General features: G+C 41.6%; 1 pseudogene; it reads right to left on the reverse strand.

Annotated features, from left to right (window-relative positions):
* Positions 1-7,719: 7,719 nt before the first annotated feature.
* On the reverse strand, positions 7,720-8,464 carry LOC110301041 (annotated as a pseudogene).
* Between the last annotated feature and the right edge of the window lie 70 nt (positions 8,465-8,534).

An 8,534-nucleotide genomic window follows, 5' to 3' on the forward strand; every position in this document is an offset into this window, starting at 1 on the left:
CCCTTTGCTTTCTCTGAGACCTCTAAATGAGGACAATGATGGGAGTGGTAGAGGAGATTCCTTATGGGTGGTAAGCCCTAAATAGCACCCCACCCATTATCAGCAGAACTCACCTCCTGCCTTGAGATATCTCCATTTTGCTTGGTTCAATATTAAGACTGTGCTGTGTATTTCACAGGCTATCACAGAGGAAAACCAGAAATAGCATTTCGATAATTTATAACCTTTCCATAATACTTCTGTGGACCTATTTCACCCTGTGCTGTTCTTTAATATCCTGCCCTTTTAATCACCCAACTGAAAAAACAAATTAATTATTTCCCACTGCATGACCTGACATATGAAATTAATGATTGGTTGCAATATTATTTTAAGCTTTTAATTATGTGCTCTGCCAGCAGTGAAATTTATTATGTTTTCTATGAAAACTACCATTTTCATAATGTTCTTCTCATAGTTGGTATGAAAATCGGGAATTTTATGATACATTATACTCCAAATTGAAACTTAATGGAACTCTTTTTATACTGAAGTTTAACAGTGAGAAGTAAAAATGTACACCACTCCAATAGCCAGATGTGGTGGTTCTTGCCTTTTATGCCAGCACTTAGGAGAAAGAGGCAGATGAATCTCTGATTTCAAGGCCATGGTGGTCTGAAGAGTGAGTTCCAGGGCAGCCACGCTATACAGAGAAATTTTTTATTAAGAAATCATGTTCTTTGTTTATAATGGTAATATTTTACCTGGGGATGAGAAAGAGAGAAAACAGACACAGTGAGCTGTAGTAGAGTGCTCTGGGCTTCAGTTCATTTTGCTCCTTCCTTCTTTCTTACCTTCTTGGTAGTCCAGCAAAGAGTCGAATGCAAATTGTCTGATTACTTTAAAATACCTTTGTTGAAGTAAGTTGATTGTAACAAACCGTAAATGCTTTCAAAGGACAGATAGTGAAGTTTGCACCTCTGGTTCAAACCTTAAGGCTACCTGAAAGTATGATAATGGATAAAGCCATCCTATGGCCCCAAAGCTTCCTCACGCATCAATGCAATGATTCCCACCTCCACTCTTTTAGGTCCAGGCAAGCATTTTCTTCTTTCTATCAACACAGATGAGCTTGAACTTCCTAGAATGCTATATAAATACAATCACAAGTTGTAGCCTTTTCATCTCCTTTCTTTCATTACGATTACTTGAGAATCACTCATGTATCAATAATTCACTGTTTTATGTTGCTTAGTAGGTTTCCATAGACTGGATGCCATTGTTCCTATGTTCACCTGCCTATAAATATTTGGTTATGTCCAGACTTTACCTACTACCTGTACAACTTCACATCCTTTACTAAAGTTTCTTTAATGAATGTGGCTGCCCTTGCATTTGGAGCATAGATATTCAGAATTGAGGGTTCCTCTTGGAAGATTTTACCTTTGATGAGTATGAAGTGCCCCTCCTTGTCTTTTTTGATAACTGTGGGTTGGAAGTTGATTTTATTAGATATTAGAATGGCTACTCCAGAGGCCCATTGGTCTTGCAAACTTTATATGCCTCAGTACAGGGGAAAGCCAGGGTCAAGAAGTGGGAGTGGATGGGTAGGGGAGTGAGAGGGTAGGGGAGTGGGAGGGGGGAGGGTATGGGGGACTTTTAGGATAGCATTGGAAATGTAAATGAAGAAAATACCTAATTAAAAAAAGCAAAAGAAAATATTGTGTAAATATATCACACTTCCATTATCCATTCATCAATTGATAAACATCTAGAATGCTTCCATTTCATGGTTATTTTGTCTAGAGTAGCAAAGGACATGGATGAGAAAGTATCTCTGTAGTAGGATGTAGAGACCTTTAGAATTATGCCAAGGAATAGCATAGATGAATTGCATTGTAGATTTTTTTTAGCCTTTTGAGGAACCTGCACATAGATTTCCATAGTGAATGTACCAGTTCCCACTTCTATTTCTATTCGATTTCTGTGAAGAATTACATTGGAATTTTAGTCTGAATTGCATTGAATTTCTGCATTGTTCTTGATAGGATGGACACTTTCACAGTATATTAAACTTACTGCGGTATGAATGTGGGTAGCCTTGCCATTTCCTTGTATCTACTTCAATTTCTTCTTCCACTAACTTAAATTTTCATTTCCTGGACTATAATTTCCTTTTCTAGGCTTAATCCAAATTTCTTTTCTTTTCTTTTCTTTTCTTTTCTTTTCTTTTCTTTTCTTTTCTTTTCTTTTCTCTTCTCTTCTCTTCTCTTCTTTCCTTTTCTCTTCTCTTCTCTTCTCTTCTCTTCTCTTCTCTTCTCTTCTTTCTTTCTTTCTTTCTTTCTTTCTTCCTTTCTTTCTTTCTTTCTTTTTTTTTTTGGCTACTCTAAGTGGTATTGATTTCCTGATTTCCTTCTGTGTGTTTCTTATTTACAAAAGGAGGCTATTGATTTCATGTATCAATTTTGTGATTTGTGATTTGCTACTTTGATGAGTATATTTATTAATGTAGGAGTTTTCTAGTGGAGTCTTCCAGGTATTTTATATACAGAATCATATAATTTTAAAGAATACTTTGACATTTTGCTTTCCCATTTGTGTCCTTTGTATTTTCTTCTTTAGTTTTTGTTTGGTTTTTTTTTTTTTTTTTTTTTTTTTTTGCTCTAGCTAAGTCTTCAGGGACTTTATTTAACTGAATTTGAAAGATAGGGACATCTTTGTCTTCTTATGGATTTTAGAGAAAGTTCTTTGAGTTTTTCTCTCCCTGAATGGCTTTGGGCTTGTATGTTGCCTTTGTTATCTTGAGACCTGAGATCTATCCCCTTCATGTTTTAATTCTCTGAGAATTATCAGTCAGAGATCATTTATGGAAGAGAAAAGTGAAATACTGTAACAACCTGAGATAGTGCATATCTGCAGCTTGACATGACAGCTCTTGTACAGCTGAACACACAGAATTTCTGACTGCATGTTTAAGACCCGAACTGGCTCAGATCATTCAAAAATTCCAACATGGATAAGTAGGGGACTTCCAAATTCCCAATCCCCACTGAAGAACAATGAAAATTAATAACTCCTTGGAGAAGGATAGTCAGTGTTTCTTCAGGGATGTAGATCCTCAGAAGTTACCAATGTGCCAATGCTCTGGTAGATGATATACTCATAGTGCATGGTATATTCATGCACATACAGATAATATTAAGTGGATTCAGGGTATAGAAATGAGCACATGAAATTTGGAGGAATATGTGGTGAAAAGGAAAGGGAAGGAATTGGTGGGGAGGGAATGGGGGGAGAATGTTATTGAAAAGTACATTATTATGTATGTATGAATTTCTAAAATAATAAAAGTTTAAAATTATGAATGGATTAATTTTTAAAAATAGTAATAGTCACAGTTTTGTAATTTACTGCTAAGCATTATACATATACTTGCAAAGAAATCAAATTCCATCCCCTGGTAAAACTGAATGAAGATTTGTGCTTTAGTATGTCCACTGTGCTCCACAACTGAGTGCTATTAAGAGTCATGCAGACTTTCTCCTCTGGATTGAGGCTCTCATTTCTGTAGATGCTGGTAATGTTGTCTGCACTGATGCTCACTCAAGAACCCCTCTTGAACCTAAAACACAAGCAGCTGCTCACTGAAGGCAATCATCCCTTGGGGGGGGGGGCATTTTCTTAACCTTCTCTGTTAAATGGGGACAGTTGTGAAGCCTCCTTATGGAATGACTAGGCATTTTATGTGTTTGAATTACAGTTCGTCCTCTTTCTCAACCATGCCTGCTTCTTTCTTGCTCCTTTAGAAAGATGTCCCTATGTCACTGTGAAATGGCCTCCCTGCACACAAACCTCAATCTCTGCATCTGCTTTCTGGGAAAACAACTGGTGACAAACCTATTTTATGTTCCAAGAGAAAACATAATATTGAAAAGAAACATAATTGTCTGTGGACAAATATTTTTTCCAAAATATTTACATCTGGTATCCTGTGTTTCCCAAGTGTAAAAGAGCAGTTAGGAGGTTTCAGTGTTTTATTTCTCTAGTGGCTGCTTAGTTGGGCACTCTTTTGTCAGTGATTAAAACTATGTAAATCAATTGAACATGACTTTAGAAACACATTGCCCACAATGCATAGGCCAAAACAAATACTCTACCATTCCTTAACTAAGCTAATAATTGTCTAGTGAGACATTTAGACACTATTACATGATGGAAAACCCAAATCTATAGCAAATTAAATTAGTAATACTTCCCTTTACTTCTGTACTCCATAACCCAGAGTTTGAAATGAAAAATTTATAGTTGTACCTATCACTTTCGCAATTCATTTTTAAATTTCAAATTGCTTTTCTTGTCAACAAGCCTACTGTCTCACTTGGAGTCTGCAAAAGAATCCAAAAAGACGTTCAATTGCTTCTTTTGCTTCTCATTTACTTCATTTCATTCCTGGTAGTATAAACATAGTCAAAACACATACATTGAAGATTTAGGTCCAAGGGAATATGTACTGATGTGAGTTTTTTTCTTTTTTTCAGTAAGAAAATGTATAGAGGTCTTTTTTATTATTATTCCTTAATCCTTTAACAGTCCAGTCTTCATCCCCCTCCTAGTCCACCTCCTAACCCTTCACCATCCCATACCTCCTTCCCTGCCTGTCCTCCTGTCTCCAAGAGGATGTCCCCATCCCTCCATCCTCACCCCACCAGACCTCCACACTCCCTGGGGGCTGAAGTCTCTCAAGGCTTAGGTGCATCTTCTCTTACCAAGGTCACTCCCTCACTCTGCCTGCCCTGATTGCTTTCTTCTCACTCCCAAGTATTATTGAGGTATCCTCACTTGGGTCCTTTGACTTGTTAACCTTCTTAAGTTCTATGGATTGTATCCTGGGTATTCTGTAAATTTTGGCTAATATCCACATACCACTCATGTCGTTTGGGTCTGAGTTACCTCACTCAGGATGATATTTTCTAGTTCCATCCATTTACCTTCAAAACTCAGGATATCCTCATTTTTAATAGCTGATTAGTATTCCATTGTGTAAATGAACCCAATTTTCTGCACCCATTCTTCTGTTGTGGGACATCTGGGTTGCTTACAGCTTTTGGCCATCACAAATAAGGTCTCTATGAACATAGTAGTCTGGTGGAGCATCTTTTGGGTATATGGGTCTTCAGGTAGATATATTTCCAACTTTCTGAGGAAACTCCAGATTGATTTCCAGAGAGGTTGTACCAGTTTGCAATCCCACCAGCAATGGAAAGTCTCCCTCTTTCTCCACATCCTCACCAACATCTGCTGTCACCTGAATTTTTTATTTTAGCCATTCTGATTGGTGTATGGTAGAAACTTGGTGTCATTTTGATTTGCATTTTCCTGATCACCAAGGACTTTGAACATTTCTTTAAGTGCTTCTCGGCCATTCAAGATTCCTCTGTTGTGAATTCTCTGCGGGTTTTTTTTTTTTTCTAAATGTCTTTATTTTCAGACCATATATCTGTGTCCCTCCATCCTTGGTCAGAGAAGCTTCTTATTGCAGTGGGCAGTGGATTAAAAAAAAGCTGCATCCGTGTCCAAAGTGCTAAAGGTAAACTGTGAGTGCTCATTGGGAGGTAGGACCTCTACTTCTTTCTTTCTTTTTTATACGCACATAAGAAAATCCTTTAATACACACTAATTAAAACATTTGTAATTCAGATGTGGATTTTTTTGGAACCCATATTACATTTTAACTTAATTTATATACATGTAGGTCACAGGACAACTCGGAGGAGTCAGCTCTTTCCATTGTGTGGGTTCCATAGGACGGACTCAGGTGGTTGGCTTGGCTGAACATGTCTTCCCCTGCTGAGCCACCTCACCAATGTGGGAAGATGTGAATTAACATCATCACCTGGCCAGATGACTTGGTTTCAAGAACTACCTTACACAGGAGGTGGTGGCACATGCCTCCCACTCCGGAGTATTATTGAAAAACCAACCAACCAAAAACAACTACCATACTTTCAATACATCTGATAACAAATAAAGGAGGCAAAACACACAATCACACCACTAGGAGTGGGGTAGCTCAGTGTACAGCACATACTTTGTCTGAAGCTCCCCCACCATAAACAAATCCATCACAAAGTGACTGCTTCACTTCCTACTTTTACTGACTGCTACAAGCTACCTGATATGGGAAGTTTTATTTCCCTAATATTTTAGCTTGAAAGGTAATTACCGGAATTTTGCCAGGTCCAACCTATGTTCCCCACCCTGTGTCTTTCCATCCAACCATTTCCGGGATCCCTACAGTACAATGACTTACGACTGCATGTACACTCTGGGATCAGAACATGTTCTAGCCTTCCATCATGCTTGCAATTGCTGCCATACATATATACAGTAGAATTTGTTGGCCTCTGTACCTCTCTCCTGCACTGATAATAACATACAACGTTACTAGTTAAGCTAGGTCAAAGGTCCTCGGGGACTACATAAAGATATTATCAAAAAAAAACAAAGAGCCTAAGAGGACTTGGTGTACAGGGCTTGCCTCATATGTACAAGGCCCTGGATTTAGTGTCTAGCACAAGTACCCAACAATAACAATCCACAGGGCAGAAACATTTCACTTCATTTGGAAAATGCAGGCAAGAGGAGCCATCATTCAGTCATCCTTTGCTACACAGTGAGTTTGAGGCTGGTCTGGGCTGTGAGACCACTCTCAGAAACAAACCAAACCAAAACAATCCAATTTGAGATGCAGACAAATCTCTGTGAGTTTAAGGGCAGATTGTTCTTCATAGCCAGTTCTGGGGAAGCCAGTGTAACAAACAAACCAAAATCCACAACAAACAAAAACCCTACACACATACATTTCAGCTCCACCTGAAAAGGAGAGATCTGAGGTCAGGCAAGCTGGCACACGATTTTAGTCCCGATCTTGGGGGATGACTTAGGAGAATCTTTAAACATATGTGCGTGGGTGTTTTGTCTGTGCACCACCACGTGCCTGCCTGGTGTACAAGGAATCCAGAAGAGAACGCTGGATGATTCCCTGGCCTGGAGTTACAGATCAAGCTGCTGAGAACTGAATCAAGGTTCTCCGAAGGGAGGAACAGTCAGTACTCTTTAAACGAGTAGCCTTGGCAACACGGCCAGATCTTCCTCAAAAAACTTCACTGATACACACTACCAAAAGGGGGCCTGGGGGACTGGTCTTAGGATCTTGGGAGTCACTGGCAGTCAGGACATCTTTGTAGCCGCATTCACGAACAGGACTAATGCGTGGGCAGGGTACTCTGTGGTGCACTAGAGCTAACGCAGGAGTCAGGGCCAGACTGGGCATACGGGAGCCACACTCTCAAAAACCAACCAAATAAACAAAACCTCCAAAACCACGCCCATTTCTGTTCTGTTTTTGCAGTGCAGGTACCCAGGCATGCTAGGCAAACACTCTACCCGTGAAGAACATCCCCGGCTACAACAGGCTACACAGCACAGGCTCCTTACTAGTAGAGCTGGGGGCAATTAACACAATAAGGTCAAGTGCTTGAGCATGTTTACGAGCAGTCCTTCAGCTCTTCTGTATCTCTAAGACCAGTAAGGTCCCCAAGTTGCTTCGGCTAACAGGACATAGTGAGGACTTCCCATAAAATCACAATAAGGGTCATTTATCTCTACCCATCTCACCAATTGCACCATCCATGGCCAACAGTTTGCCTGTGCCTGGTGACCCGGGGGCAGTCCTGGGTTTCATCTGGAAACAACGGACTGAACCAGTGAATCAGCCTCGCTCAAAGCTAGCCGATCCTTTCTCTCTTTCTGTAACACCTGCTCCTCCCACAGTGCCTGATCCACCTGCTTGTCGGTGAGGACAATTGATCGGCTTGTACTTCTCCTCGAACAGCCTCTCATTGGCCTCGGAGTGCAGCTGGTGAGGCACAACGACGCGGAGATGCGTGGGCAGGTGGAGAAACTCGTCGTCGTTGATGTCTCAATCATGCATGAGGTTCTGCAGGGTCCACCAGCGGCCAACGAACCCCACGTCGAGGATCCGGCCGGGAAAGTCCACCCAGCATGGCTGCAGGTAGCGGCAGCGGGCCTGGTAGAGGCTGGCCTGGGCGTCAATGGCGCTTCGTAAACCAGCGAGCAGAAGCCTGGGTTCACGTGATGCAGCTGCCCCCGGCCCCTCAGCCACAGCAGGCGCAGCAGGAACGCTTCGGAGTGGCGGTTGCGCGTGGCCGGTGCCAAGAGCAACAGTGATCCCGATGCATCGAGCAAGGCCCCCTCGAAGACTGCCTCGCTGGGTGCCAGCGCACAGCACGCAGCCGCGCTGCCCAGGAGCAGGACACACAGGGTCATGTGGCCTGGTCGAGCTCGCACTGCAGCCACTGCGTCCCCACAAGGCCCAGGTGCTCAGTCGCGTCCACAGTCCTGGCTTAACCTCCACCGTCGTGGCACCACCAGCCTCTCCTCCTGCTTCACCGTGCCCACCGGACCAGAACCAATATCTCTCTCTCTCTCTCTCTCTCTCTCTCTCTCTCTCTCTCTCTCTCTCTCTCTCTCTC

Source organism: Mus caroli, chromosome 9 (genome assembly GCF_900094665.2).
Source record: "Mus caroli chromosome 9, CAROLI_EIJ_v1.1, whole genome shotgun sequence".
In the NCBI taxonomy this organism is placed as follows: Eukaryota; Metazoa; Chordata; class Mammalia; order Rodentia; family Muridae; genus Mus; species Mus caroli.